Below are 14,056 nucleotides of genomic sequence, written 5' to 3' on the forward strand. Positions count from 1 at the left end.
AATCAGAGAATAGAAAGGAGTGTTTCCACCCCCCACCACCCCCCACCCCCCAGCCTGTAAGTCCTAATTCAAGACAACTTGTTTATCCTGGGTTTGTCCTCAAGGACAGTAGTCTGGATTTAGAGAAAGAAAACCCACATTTTTAACATTCCGATACCCGTTAGGTAACAAGACGTGATGGATTTTGGAATCAGGCAGGCTCTGGCTCCAAGAGCGAGGTAGGGAATTGGCTCAAGGTCATTGCTGTGATTTAGCTTTGGAAGCTTGGACGGTTGCCTGGCCTCTTTGGAGTCTCAGCTTCCACATCTGTAAAGTGGAGATAAAGAATGATATCACAGCTGGAGCTAATATAAAGATGAAATAGCAATAAAGGTGTATGAGAACCCCAGTGCTTAAGTAGGTTCTCAAAATTGCATGTTCCCTCCTGCTCCCTGCTACCTACCTGGCTGCAATCAAGACTTCTGAGAAGGGGAAAGTGAGTAGAAGTAATTCTCTCGTTTCAAAAACTGGACACTCCCTGTTGCTGTGTCCTGTCCCCAGGCTGCTCAGTGAATGTTGTCATGATTAGAATGTATTCGTGAGTGCTTAGTTGCTTAATCGTGTCTGACTCTTTGTGACTTTATGGATTGTAGCCTGCTAGGCTCCTTTGTTTATGGGATTCTCCAGGCAAGAATACTGGAGTGGGTAGCCATTTCCTTCTCCAGGGAATCTTCCCAACCCAGGGATTGAACTCGAGTCTCTTGCATTGCAGGCAGATCATTTATTGTCTAAGCCACCAGGGAAGCCCAGAACGCATTTATCCAGCTGCTAATCTGTTTAAAGGCAGCTTGGCTTGGTGGGAAGACTGGGGAATCAGAATCCAGAAGACAACTTCTCTTTCTGGTCCACGGCCTGGTCTCAGAGATATCAGTTACTCTCTGGATGGAAAGGGTGCTTCAAGGTCATGTCCTCCAACCACAAACCTAAATCTTGACCCTTATTCCACGCACATGCACACACACACATATGCACACATACACACCATCTCTCATGAAGTGGTTGTCCAGCTTCTTTAGGAACAGCTCACTACAGATGAGACATCTTGCTGAATTGTTGTTATGCTTCCCTGGTGGCTCAGATGGTGAAGAATCTGTCTGCAATGCTAGAGACCTGGTTCAATCCCTGGGCTGGGAATCTTTAGACAATTCTGACTGTGCAAAGTTTTTCTTTCTAAGTGAAACTTGTCTTCCTGATGTTTCTTCTTATTTACCATACTTCTATCCCTTCGGGACATAAAGAAAAGTAGATTCTGTCTCCCACGTGACAGTCGTGTATTTACAGCTGATCGTGTCTGCCTGAGTTTTCTCTGGCCCCCACAAGCCTCCTTCGTTCCTTGGCCATTTGTTTTGCCTCTCTGCACTCACCCAGACACAATGAGACTTAGTCCTCTTGTTTTAAAGGCAGGGATCGTTATTCCTGATTCAGGGAGGATTTAACAATGAAATGTACCTTCCACCCGGGCTGGGCTCCATTAATATTTGATGATAAATGAGTGGATGAATGAGTGTGTGAAAGCGCTGTGCAAACAGTGATGTGCTTGCTGCATTAGTCTGTTCAGACTGTCAGAACAAGGTACCACAGCCCGGGGAGTTTAAACAACAAAATTGTACTCTTTTCTCATCATTCTGGAGGCTGGAAGTTCAAGAGGAAGCTGCTGGCTTTTCCTGAGACCTCTCTGCCTACTTGGCAGACGGCTGCCTTTTCACTGCGTCCTCCCATGGCTGTCCTTGTTCTGTGTTATTTGTGTCCTGTTTTCCTTTTTCTTGTAAGGACATAGCCATATCAGATTAAGGCCCGCCATACAGACCTCTTTTTAACCTAATACCTCTTTAAAGACCTTATCTCCAAATATGGATGCATTTGGAGGTATTGGGCCTTAGTGCTTAAATATATGAATTTGACAGGTCATCAATTTAGCCCATAGACTTCCCTGATGGCCCATGGCTAAGAATCTACCTTGCAGTGGGTTTGGTCCCTGGTTGGAGAACTAAGGTCCCCACATGCAGTGGAGCAACTCAGCATTCTCACCGCAGCTAGAGAATCCGTGCGTCTCACAAATAGAGAGTCCATAGGCCGCGACGAAAGATCCTGCATTTGCGACAAGGATCCTGTGGGCTGCAAATAAGACCTGACACAACCTAATAGACAAATGAACAAATATTTTAAAAGAAGTTAAAATGAACAATTAAAAAAAAAGTTTAAAACATTTCGCTCACAACATTCATCAATGTATTATTGTCCTCAATTTAAAAAAAATCTTTTATTTATTATTTATTTCTGGCTGTGCTGGCTCTTCCTTGCTGTGTGGGCTTTTTCTCTAGTTGGGGCGAGTGGAGGCTACTCTCTAGTTGCCATACGTGGGTTTCTCATTGTGGCAGCTTCCCTGGTTGCAGAGGACGGGCTCCAGGGTGTGCGGGCTTCAGCAGTTGAGGTTCGGAGCTCTAGAGCACAGGATCAGTAGTTGTGGCCCACAGGCTTAGTGGCATCTTGGCATGTGGGAGCTTCCCAGACCAGGGATCGAACCCACGTCTCCTGCATTGGCAAGCAGATTCTTTATCACTGAGCCACCAGGGAAGGCCCAGCAATTTTATTTATGGTGACACTTTTCAGAGAGAGTATTTGTGTGCTTTGCAGGGACAGTGGCCCTTTGCATACGAGAGGTGGAATAGTACAAGCACATTTCAATACATATATGTTTTTTAATAGGTAAGATATTCACACAGTTCAAAATTCAGAAAGTCATGGAAGAGGAACCATGAATGGATAAACAACATAAGAAGATGCTTTCAATGTCACCAGTAACCAGAGAAACGTAAATTAAGCAGTACCACTGCCAGGATCACACTCTAGGTCACTCTTACACGTGTGCACCAAAGGCAGGCATAGAATGCTCATAGCAGCAAAAATGGGAAACAGTCCAATGTCTAACACCAGGAAAATGGGTAAATAAAGTGGGCATATTCATACATGCATTAACACAATGAAAACACATGAATCAAGCATCGGCATGAATAAATCTTACAACCAGGGTGACAGACATTGACTTGTCATAGAGAAACACATACAGTTTGACACTATCTTTGTACAGTTCCAGACAAGTGAAGTGAAAGAATATTTCACTTGGGGATGTATTGCTGTTGTTGTTCAGTCTCTAAGTCATGTCTGACTCTTTGGCAACCCCACGGACTGCAGCACGCCAGGCTCCCCTGTCCTTCACTATCTCCTGGAGTCTGCTTGAATTCATGTCCATTTTGTTGATGATGCCATCCAACCATCTCATCCTCTGTTCTCCCCTTCTCCTCCTGCCTTCAGTCTTTCCCAGCATCAGGGTCTTTCCCAGTGAGTCAGTTCTTTATATCAGGTGGCCAAAGTATTAAGAGTTTCAGCTTCAGCATCAGTACCTCCAATGAATATTCAGGACTGATTTCATATAGGATGGACTGGTTTGATCTCCTTGCAGTCCAAGGGACTCTCAAGTATCTTCTCCAACACCACAATACAATTCTAAAGGCAGGCAAATTTGGAACTTCCTGGTGGTCCAGTGGCTGAGATTCCACGCTCCCAATACAGCGGGTCTGGGTTCAATCCATGGTCAGGCAACTAGATGCCACGTGCTACAACTAAGGGTATGAACACTACAGCTAAATATCCCTTGTTCCACAGCTAAGACCTGGTGCAGCTAAATAATATGTAATAAATAAATAAATAAAAGCAGGCAAGACTGAGGACAAGCAGACGGCAATGACCTCTGTGGGACCAGGGGCAAGCTGCAAGAAGTCTTAACCCTATTGTAACGGTCCATTTCTTACAGCGGGTGGTAGATCCACAGGGAGGAATACTTTATTAATCCTATCTCAATACATACATTCATCCATATGTTTTTATACATACGAAATAATTCACCATAAAAAAAGTTTTACGAATTCAAAAGGCAGAAAGATATATATCATGAAAATCTTTCTCCAACGGCAGCTGTTATTTTCAGATTTGTGTATATCATTTGGAGATCATGTATGCTTACAGAGACAAATCAATACTTCATCATTTAGAGATAAGTTATATTTGACAGCAAAACATACATGGACATGCGTGTGTGCACGCTTGTGTGTTTGTATTCTGCTTTCCTTCCCCCTCCTTTTTATACACTGGTAGCATGTCCACAGGCTCCTTTTAAACAACATTATGATCAGATAGTAAAAGGTCAGAGTAAGGAGACTGTCTGGCAAGAGAAGATGGACTTATCTATCTGTCTAGTAGTTTGGATTTTAAATCAAAGACAGAATTGTCCCTCTAAAGTAAAGAGACAGCATGGCAGGAATTCAGCTTTGGAGCCAGGGCTGATGAGACATGGAGTTGGGACCCAGTGAAGTCCAATTGCCTCTTGATTGAATCAACCCAAGACCAGAGGTGAGCAATTCTCCCTTCTTGATAATGAGACCCCCTGAGTTACAACTGTCTCAGACCAAAAACACAGACGTGCAGAGAGAAGGAGAGGGCGAGCTCGTGACCCAGTAAAAGCAGGGGACAAATACATCAAGAGACAATTCAGGATAGACGTCAGATGTATGTCAAGCGCCTGGCTGGGATGAAGGCAGAGAGCAGGGAAGCATTCTCGCACAGAAGCCGGGGGAGGAGGTGCGAGCTGCTTGGCCCAGCAGCTGGGCACGGAGGGCAAGGCCAAGTGCTCCGCGAGCGAGGTGGAAGGTGGGTGAGTGACACCCCAGGCAGTGCTAGGTTCAGCCAGGGCCAAGCCAGGGAAGCTGCCAGTGCCTGGTTGATCTGGGAAATCTTCCCAGAGAGGCTTTCAGGAGCAGCTTGACTAGGGAGAGAAACAGGTTGCTGAACAGATTGAGGGCGGGAGCTCCAGGGCGTCCTGCCGATCCACACTGGCCAGGCTCCAAAGGCACACTTGCTTATCTTCTTTCTGTTGTGTCTTTCACCCTTTTGTATTTCCTTAAAGATCCCAGAACCTGGCAGGGGTGTTTGGTTCTAGGATAAGCTGTCGAGAGTGGGTGTTCGCTAAAATGCAAATGCAGGGAACGGGGATCAGCTCTCGGTGATGGAAGTGGGATGCGGAAAAGCAAGAGGACTCAGAGGCCACGTGGCATTCACGGCGCTCCAGGCCCCGGTGGGAATCAGGAACTCTGGACTGCGGGCCCCTGGACTCAGATACCAACTTGTTCTAGGACCTCGGAAGGTCGCAGAACCATGTCCAGCTTTCATCAAGGATTAGATGGATGTCTTGGAACTAAATGACCTGAAAAATCTAAGTGAGTCAGTGACTGTCAGCCCAAGAACTCAAGCCTGCCAGTTCAATGCAACCGAATATCTCAACAGCCTTGAAGCTTACAGTATAAACACCATTTGGGATCGTCATGCCTGCCAAGCACTTCACACAAGTCTCCTGTATAGCGTTTCATCTGCCCGTCCTAATGACCCATGAAGCAGGAGTGGCAGGTGTCTGATTAGCCCATTTTACAAATGGGGAAGCTGACAGGAGGGCTAACTGGTTCGAGGTCCCAGGGCTGGACCCTGGATGGCGCTTCATCCCCCTCTTCTTGTTCTGCTTGGATGTCAGTACTGGCTCTGGGATGAGTGCCTGAAAGCCAGATGCCAGGTCCCTTTCTTCCCAGCTCAACCTCAGCGTCAAGGTGGGCTACATGGTCACCTGAGCACCACCCCCTAATGGGATGGTGCACCAGCTGGCACACCCCTCCTGCACTTGTGCGGGGTCAAGGCATGCCTTTTACTTCCATAAGGATGTGCCCTGAGCTGCCCCCCACCCCGCCCTACCCCGGCCCTTGGGGACGTATCTTTTGGGCTCCTGAAACAGTGGCAGCTGCCCGCCAGGCCGCCTCAGGCCTCCAGCCTCAGGGAGTGGCCTTGCTTTTCTCCCAGCCTGGCTTCCTGTCTAGACATCTCGAATGGTCCACTGGATTTAGCTCGCTGAGTCTGCCTGCCAGCTCCCGTCAAAGCCACACAGTTCAGTGCCCGGTGGCTGCCTCCCCCTCACCAGGGCGGCATCCTAGAAGGAGTGGCTGGATCAGAGAACTGAGGCTAAGAAACTGTAGAATGAAGGGACCTGGGTGGGGCAGGGGAGAAGTAAAGATGATAACACCCTTAGAGTCAGCTCAGCTCTAACATCGTGCCTTTTTCGGAGCTCACACAAGCCTCACCCTCTCCCCCCGACACCTGGAAGGATGGGTTGTCAAGGTAACATCTCGTAGACCCCGGTATTCTCAGTTTCACGGGTCCCCATGGACCACAGGAGCTGGCTGTGGAGAAGCAGCTTCTCTTTCGGAACTGGCTCTGGGGAGACGCGAACAGAGCTCATTCTCTGCAGTCCCCAGTCCCCCAGCCAAGACTCTCTCTCGGAGGCTGAAGCTTCCACAGGAGATGAAGCTGAGAGATGCATCACGCCCAGCACTTCCGGAGCGAGGATGCCAAGGCTGATTTCAGAACAGCCCAGGTGGTCTCTGGGCCATAAAGGTATGGCTTTACCTTTCTGCCCTGGCTTCTCACCCGCCCTATATGCAGGCTTCATAGCGGAGAAAAGTACCATTGCCTCCCTCCCTAACCTGCCCAGGGGAAAGAGACAACCCACTGTGGTTCTAAAAGACTTGAAGTCAAGCTGAGGAACCAAATGTCAAACAAATCCTGATTGAGAGACCTTCTACAACATACCCAACCAGTCCCCTTGAAAACCACCAAGGTCATCAGACACAAGGAAAGTCTGAAAGACTGTCACAACCAAGAGGAGCTTAAAGAGATATCAACGTGTCTAACGACCATGCAGTGGGACAGGGCGAGCCCTGGACTGAGTGTCTGTTATTTACACTCGTTAGAACTAGGATGGGTAGTGTGTTTTTATAACTGCAGAGCAAAATTTTTAAAAAAAAGCTATTTTAATTAAAAGTTGTTTTATCTTTGTATATTTTGCCAGGCTGTGCAGCACGTGGGATTGAACCCACACCCTGCTGCAGTGAAAGTTGTGGAATCTTAACCACTGGACAGCCAGGGAAGTCCTCCCAATTTTTTTTTTTTAATTAAAATTTTCTTTTAGAACATTTTTAGATTTCTAGAAAAAAAGCAAAGATAGAACAGAGGGTTCACATACACCAGGACTTGGTTTCCACTGCTACTAGACTCTCACATTATTATGGTATATTTGTTAAAATTAAGGAAACAACATTAATACATTACTATTATTGAAGTCCGAATTTTATATAGATTTCTTAAAGTCCTTCTTCTGTTCTAATCCAGGATTCCATATTATATTCAGTTTGGTGTCTCCATAGTCTATGCCTGGTTGTGACAGTTTCTCAGAACTTTCCTTGTCTTGAATGACCTTGGATTTCTGAGGAATATTGGTCAGGCATCGTGTCTTCTTCGACCGGGATTTGGTGATGTTTTTCTCATGATTAGACTAGAGTTAGGGGCTTGGGGAGGAAGAGCATAGAAATGGGATTTTCGGTCCATCCCACTGACAGGAGAGACTATCTGACTTATCACTGGAGATAAGGCTCACCTCCTCCAGAAGCCACCAGATGAGGTAGGTTAGGATTCTCCACTGTCAAGTTAGATCAAAGCACAGTTTTTAAGATATGATTTCCTTTGATCTTCTCTAACCGCCTTTGGGACTTTGCACACCCACTTACTATCTCTAGCCCCTGGCTGCGGAAGGAAGATACAGGACATCTCTGAGATCCTGGTTCTCAGATCCTCAATTGTACTTCCTGTCTACACTCTGACCTACAGAGAAAAGACGGGCAGCCATAGGACCACCCAGGGAGCACTCCGCCCTTCCTCGATGTGCCGCCCGGTCAAGTCTGGGAGCTGGCTGGGTATAAACTTCGACATTTTGGAGGGTGAAGAAGCATCCTAGAAGCTCCACCAATGAGCATGAAAGGAAGCTGGTAGGTGTTGAATGAATGACCAAGATAATAAATTTATTAAGAACTTATTGATGCCCAGTTTTCTGCTAGGTATTATAGGAGATGAATAGGTATGGTCAGCATCCCAGGTGGTAAAGAATTTGCCTGCCGATGCAGGAGACACAAGAGACTCGGGTTCAATCCCTGGGTCGGGAAGGCATGGTAACCCACTCCAGTATCCGTGCCTGGAGAATCCTATGGACAGAGGAGCCTGGAGGGCTACAGTCCATGGGCTCACAAAGACTCAGACACAACTGAAGCCACTTAGCAGGCAAGCAAGCATTATAGATGAAGAGGTATATGATGGAATAAACAAAATTTGCTACGGGGGACCAGAGGTAAGCTGATGAACAGTGACAAGGCACATTCAGCCTGGCCTTGAACATCATTGCCTCTATGAAGCCTTTTCTCTTAAATATTTTTTTTAATGTGGATCATTTTTAAAGTCTTTATTGAATTTGTTACAATATTGTTTCTGTTTTATGTTTTGGCTTTTTTGGCCATATGGGATCTTAGCTCCCCGACCAGGGATCAAACTCACACCCCTTGCACTGGAAGGCGAAGTCTTAAACTTTGGGCCATCTGGGAAGTCCCTATGAAGCCTTTTCTGATTGTCCTATTGGATTTTTGCTTCTCCGCTTCTGAACCCTATACCCCTCTGTGTTAGGGAATGGCACTGCTGGTGTTCAGTTCAATTTAGTCGCTCAATCTTGTCTGACTCTTTGTGACCCCATGGACTGCAGCATGCCAGGCCTCCCTGTCCATCACCAACTCCTCGAGCTTACTCAAACTCATGTCCATTGAGTCAGTGATGCCATCCAACCATCTTATCCTCTATCATCCCCTTCTCCTCCTGCCTTCAATATTTCCCAGCATCAGGGTCTTTTCCAATGAGTCAGTTCTTCTCATCAGGTGGCCAAAGTATTGGAGTTTCAGCTTCAGCATCAGTCCTTCCAGTGAATATTCAGGACTGATTTCCTTTAGGATGGACTGGTTGGATCTCCTTGCTGTCCAAGGGACTCTCAAGAGTCTTCTCCAACACCACAGTTCAAAAGAGTCAATTCTTTTAAGCATCAATACACTGCTAGTATAGCTTTTGGTTTATATGACTTTCCCTGGTAGACAGGAATTCTACTCTTTACAAAAGAGACTTATCATGAAAACTTACTATGTGTTGAATTGGTCTAAATCTGAGATGACAAGAAAGTAAAGCCTTAAATGTGCTGGGCTCTGAAGAGGGAGATCTTGGATGGCTTCCTGGAGAAGAGGCACCTAGAAGCACAGCTAAGGGACACAGCGAGGCCTTCCTCCATCCCCGGAGGATGCAGAGGTGAATTTAGAGCCAGGCTCCTAACCTCAGTGCACTGCAGGGGCCGGACTCTCATCATCCAGTTCTTCAGGGCTAGCTCCTCTCCCCACGCCTCCCGTGGTCCTGCCTGTAAGTCTTAGCGCTCACCCATTTCTCCCTTCTCCTCCTTCTGGAATCACTCCAGCCCACCGTGGCTCTGCCTCTCTCATGGTCCAGATGAGCACTTCCGGTTTCAAAGCCCTTGTTCCCATCCCGAACTGTGGGCTATCTTTTGTAAAAGATACTGTAAAAGAAACTGGCTTGATGCCTCCCCAACAGGCAGACTCTGAGTCTCATGATCGCCAGCTCAGCCCGGGGAATGCAGTAGACGCTCGGTCAACAGCGGTTGATGAGTGGATTGTTTCACAGGCTTCAGGGGCTGAGCACTCTCTTTCCTACCTGGCACTGGATCATGCCTCCAACGTCCAGCTGATTCTTCCTCCTGGGTTTCCTGTGCCTCATTGCCCACCTGCCTTTCCACTGGTGGAGGGAACATGGCTCCCCCTTGCCCAATCTCTGCTCCCCGGAGGCTGGAATCGGCTACCATTGCTCTGATGACACCCACAGAGTCTGTATCCTAGCGACTCTGGGAGGCTGCATCTGCAGTCTTTCATGAATGAAGAAAAAGTCCCTTCTGACTTCTGTGGCCTCAGAGGTAATCCTGGATGTGAATGAGCGCGTGTGAGTGTGTGGGTGTATGTGTTGCATCTTGGGGGTGGGATATGAGGATGTGTGTTGTATGGGTGTGACTGTGAGTGTGTACATGTGCGTGTGTATGTATATAAGCATGTGTGTGCTATGTGAGTGTGTGTGTGTGATGGTATGGGTGTGTGTGTTGCAGTGTCATGTGTGTTTGAGTGGGTGTGAATGGGAGAACAGATGGGTGTGTGTGTGAGAACATGGACATGTATGAAAAGGGATACTGTGTCTGAGTGTACGTGTATGTTGTGTGTGTGTGACTGTAAGCACATGTGTGTGTCTGTTGTATGTGTGAATGTGGGGGTGTGGGTGGGTTGGATGTGTGCATGTAATGTTGTGAGTGTGTATAAGGGTAGAGGGATGTGGGTTGTGTGTATGTGTGACTGTAAGTGTGTGTACCCTTAGAAAGAAAAGTCTTCCAGACTAATCCTGTTAGAAGACTCAGGACTTTATTTGCCCCAGTGGGTAGAAGACTGTGGTCCTGACCCCCTTGGCGGAAGTCTGGGCCCTCAGACAAAGCCTTCATTCCCTCCTCCCCACTAGCCCAGGCCTCTCCCTCAAATCATCGGCTGTGCAGTGGGCCTTGCGGCATCTTGAGACAAGTGGCTCCATCCCCTGCTTCTGCGGGTCTGTTCAGTTCAGTTCCGTTGCTCAGTCGTGTCCGACTTTTTGCGACTCCATGAACCGCAGCACTCCAGGCTTCCCTCTCCATCACCAACTCCCAGAGTTTACTCAAACTCATGTCCATTGAGTCGGTGATGCCATCTAGCCATCTTATCCTCTGTCATCCCCTTCTCCTCCCACCTTCAATCTTTCCCAGAATCAGGGTCTTTTCTAATGAGTTGGCTCTTCGCATCAGGTGGCCAAAGTATTGGAGTTTCAGCTTCAGCATTAGTCCTTTCAAGGAATATTCCGCAGGTCGGGCCCCACCTTCTCATCTTGGCCCCACCCCCTCGCAAGACGACCGGGACCCCCTTGGAAGATGCCAGCCAGGAAGTGGTTTCGCTATCCACCCGGGGCCACCTTCCAAAGCTTTGGGGTCCTCCAGGCTCCCCCTGCAAGGGAGATGACTTTGGCTTCAGACACCGGATGAGGAGAAACTGCTGACACAAGTCCGAGGTACAGCAGGCCCTGCAGGGTGATGGATGATGAGTTTCCAAGTGAAATCTAATAGAAAGTCCATGCATAATGCATCTTTATGGGAGCGAATTCCAATTTGCATCCCATTAGACCGCTGAAGTCTCAGAGGCCCAGCAGTCCCACTTGAGTCTTCCTTCAGAAGGAACCCAGAGCAAAGGGTGCCCATGTCTGCAGAGGGTGGAACCGATGGGCACGGTGTAACCTCTTCTCCGACCCCTCCCATCCGCTCCCCCACGGTGGGACCTGCCGGTGGGAGCAGCTCTCCCGCCCGCTGTCCCTGGGTGCTGCCCCTGGCCTTGCTCTGGGCAGCTCTTCTGATGTGCCCCCACATGCCCTTCACAAGCGGAATCAAAGGAGAGCCCAGCTTGCCCGGTGCCACTGTAATTTCCACTCCCCATCCCCCTTGTAGGTCAAGGGTGTGGAGGGAAATAATGTGTGCCCCACTTCCAAAGAGGTAAGGGAAGCTTGAATAGGAACAGAGTCCCTTCTTCAAGGGTCCGGCGGGGGGTTGCTGTAGGGGCGGCAGAAGAGAGGAGAATGTTGGTGGGTGGGGTAGCTGTGAGGTTGCTGTGAGCTCCATCCTGGGGACCTGGGAGCTCAGCCATTCACCACTCCAATGCCCTGTCTACTGTGTGCACCTCAGCGTCCTTCTCTGGGGACCAGATAATACCACCTGCCCCGCGGGGCTTCTGGGAGTGTGGGAAAGCACGCTTGAGTCCTGGGAGTGCCCTCTAGACCCCCAGTGCAGGGAGGGTGGGAGGCGGGGCTGTGTTAGGGGTGGGTCCAGGGACAGGAAGATGGAATGCAGTGCCTGTTGCACCCAGAGAGTTTTCCCCAGTGGCTCAGCAGTCAAGAACCTGCCGGCAGTGCAGAAGCTATGGGAGACACAGGTTTGATCCCCAGGTAGGGAAAAACTCCTGGAGAAGGGAATGGCAACCCACTCCAGTATTCCTGCCAGGAGAATCCTATGGACAGAGGAGCCTGGCAGGCAACAGTCCATGCAAAGAGGAGGACCCAACTGAAGCAACTTAGTTAGCATGCAAGGACGCATGCACGTGGAGCCCAGAGCACCGAGTCTTTGGATCGCTCCCCCTTCCCTCAGGCCCCAGACTTCCTCTGAGAGCTGGATGCATGAGAATTGTGTGGCCGTGGGGGTCTGAGAGCTTGGAGTTGCATCTGAGGATATGGGGAGTCTGGTTTTCCTTTCAGGGGTGGACATGGAGCTTGAAGGGCGGGGTGGTGGTCAGCGCAGTTAAACTGTAGCTTTTGACATTTTAAGAGCAGAAGAGAATTCCAGAAAAACTGGGAGAGAAGCCAGGCTTGGAGGTGGGTGGGGTGACGTCTAGTCCAGTGGAGTGAGGCCTGGCCTCCCTGTGGCTATGGGCAGTTCCTTCTGATAGGAACTGAGGACTCCCCAGACCCCCCTCAAAAACCCATCAGAGGTTTAGGCCACACCCGTGGCTCTGCAGAGAGGTCTCTGCCTGGTTCTTAGCTACACCAGGCATGCGCTTGTGGGCGGGGGTCTCTGCACCATAGGACAGAGCCCTCTGTGAGCGCCGCCCGATTCCCGGTTGGCCCTCTGCCCAGCGGGCCTCTGGCCTTTCGTCCTCTGTTCTGTAGCCACTGCCGCCCTGACTCGAGGCCTCAGCAGTTCTGCGGGGCCTTCCCTCCCTGACCGGGTTGTTGGCACTCAACGGGCCCAAGCTCCTAAATTACTCCCTGCGGCTCATGGAGAGGCACCGGGCTGTGATTAGGTGAGTCAGAGCCCAGGGCGAGGTCGTCCTGGAGGGACACGCATGCGCTGGTGACGTGGCCCCCAGAGCCGGCGAGATCCCTCAGCTTACCCGGGGCTAAGGGAGGCGGAGGTGTGCTCACCCACTTGGGGCCCTCAGTTATGGGGGTAACCCAGGGAAGCATGCGAAATGTTGGAAGGTACCATTCGGATGACCCACCCTGACCTGTAGGAACATGGCTTGTGTCCGCAAGGAATGAATATCCAGTGTAGCTACAGGGATGGGTCAGACCACAAAGACAGGCCCCGGGAAAGGTCCAGCCCGGCTTGAGCTTTTTTTCTCTTGTAAAATGCTCCTTCAGGGCTTCCCTGGTGGTACCGTGGATAGGAATCCCGTCTGCCAGTGCAGGGGACGTGGCTTTGATCCCTGGTCCAGGAGGATTCGACTTGCCTTGGAGCAACAGAGCCCGTGAGCCACAACTCCTGAGCCCGCATGTTGCAACTATTGAAGCCCAGGTGCCTGAAGCCACAGCGATGAGAAGCCGCAACCAGAGAGTAGCTCCTGCTGACTGCAGCTAGAGAAAGCCCACGCACAGCCACAAAGGCCCAGCGCAACCAGAAATAAAAATAAATTATTTTAACACTGCTATTTCAACGGGTCTCCTGGTTTTCTTGGGGTAGTAAAGATGGGAGGATAGTTGTAAAAGCACACCTTTGATAAAAGATTCAATCATGCTTTGGAAGTACTACATATACTGCAACGTGTTAAGGTATAACCTTAGTGGGTTTATGTAACTTATTATCACGGTCCGTACTGTGTTAGCCAAGAACGGTGAACATGATCTGTGTTTGGGACAGAAATATCACACTGATATGTAATCGTTTCGATGTACCGCGTTTTGAATTGATGCCAAAGCGGGTGACTGCCTGATGCCCATGAGATGGTCAGCGAGTGTCCAGATCCCTCTCTGGTTTCCAAAGGGGTAGCAGGTTTTACCCCACAAGTTTCTCAGGTTCCATTGTTCCTCTAGGGTCGGCCTGCTAGGGACACGCACTGTCTTATTTTTCTCAGTAGGTTTTAGGATGTTTCTCCTGAGACTCTTGTGCTTCTGTCAATGACTTCCACAGTAATTATTCATTTTCTCCCACAGACAGACTGTTTGC

General features: G+C 49.2%; 1 long non-coding RNA gene across 1 annotated transcript; it reads left to right on the forward strand.

Moving 5' to 3' along the window:
- The first annotated feature begins 12,552 nt into the window (after positions 1-12,552).
- On the forward strand, positions 12,553-13,541 carry LOC122688129. The gene is made up of 2 exons (XR_006339349.1): positions 12,553-12,914; positions 13,255-13,541. It is a non-coding gene; the product is annotated as an uncharacterized LOC122688129 (long non-coding RNA).
- The last annotated feature ends 515 nt before the right edge of the window (positions 13,542-14,056 follow it).

This window comes from Cervus elaphus, chromosome 32, assembly GCF_910594005.1.
Source record: "Cervus elaphus chromosome 32, mCerEla1.1, whole genome shotgun sequence".
Classification (NCBI taxonomy): domain Eukaryota; kingdom Metazoa; phylum Chordata; class Mammalia; order Artiodactyla; family Cervidae; genus Cervus; species Cervus elaphus.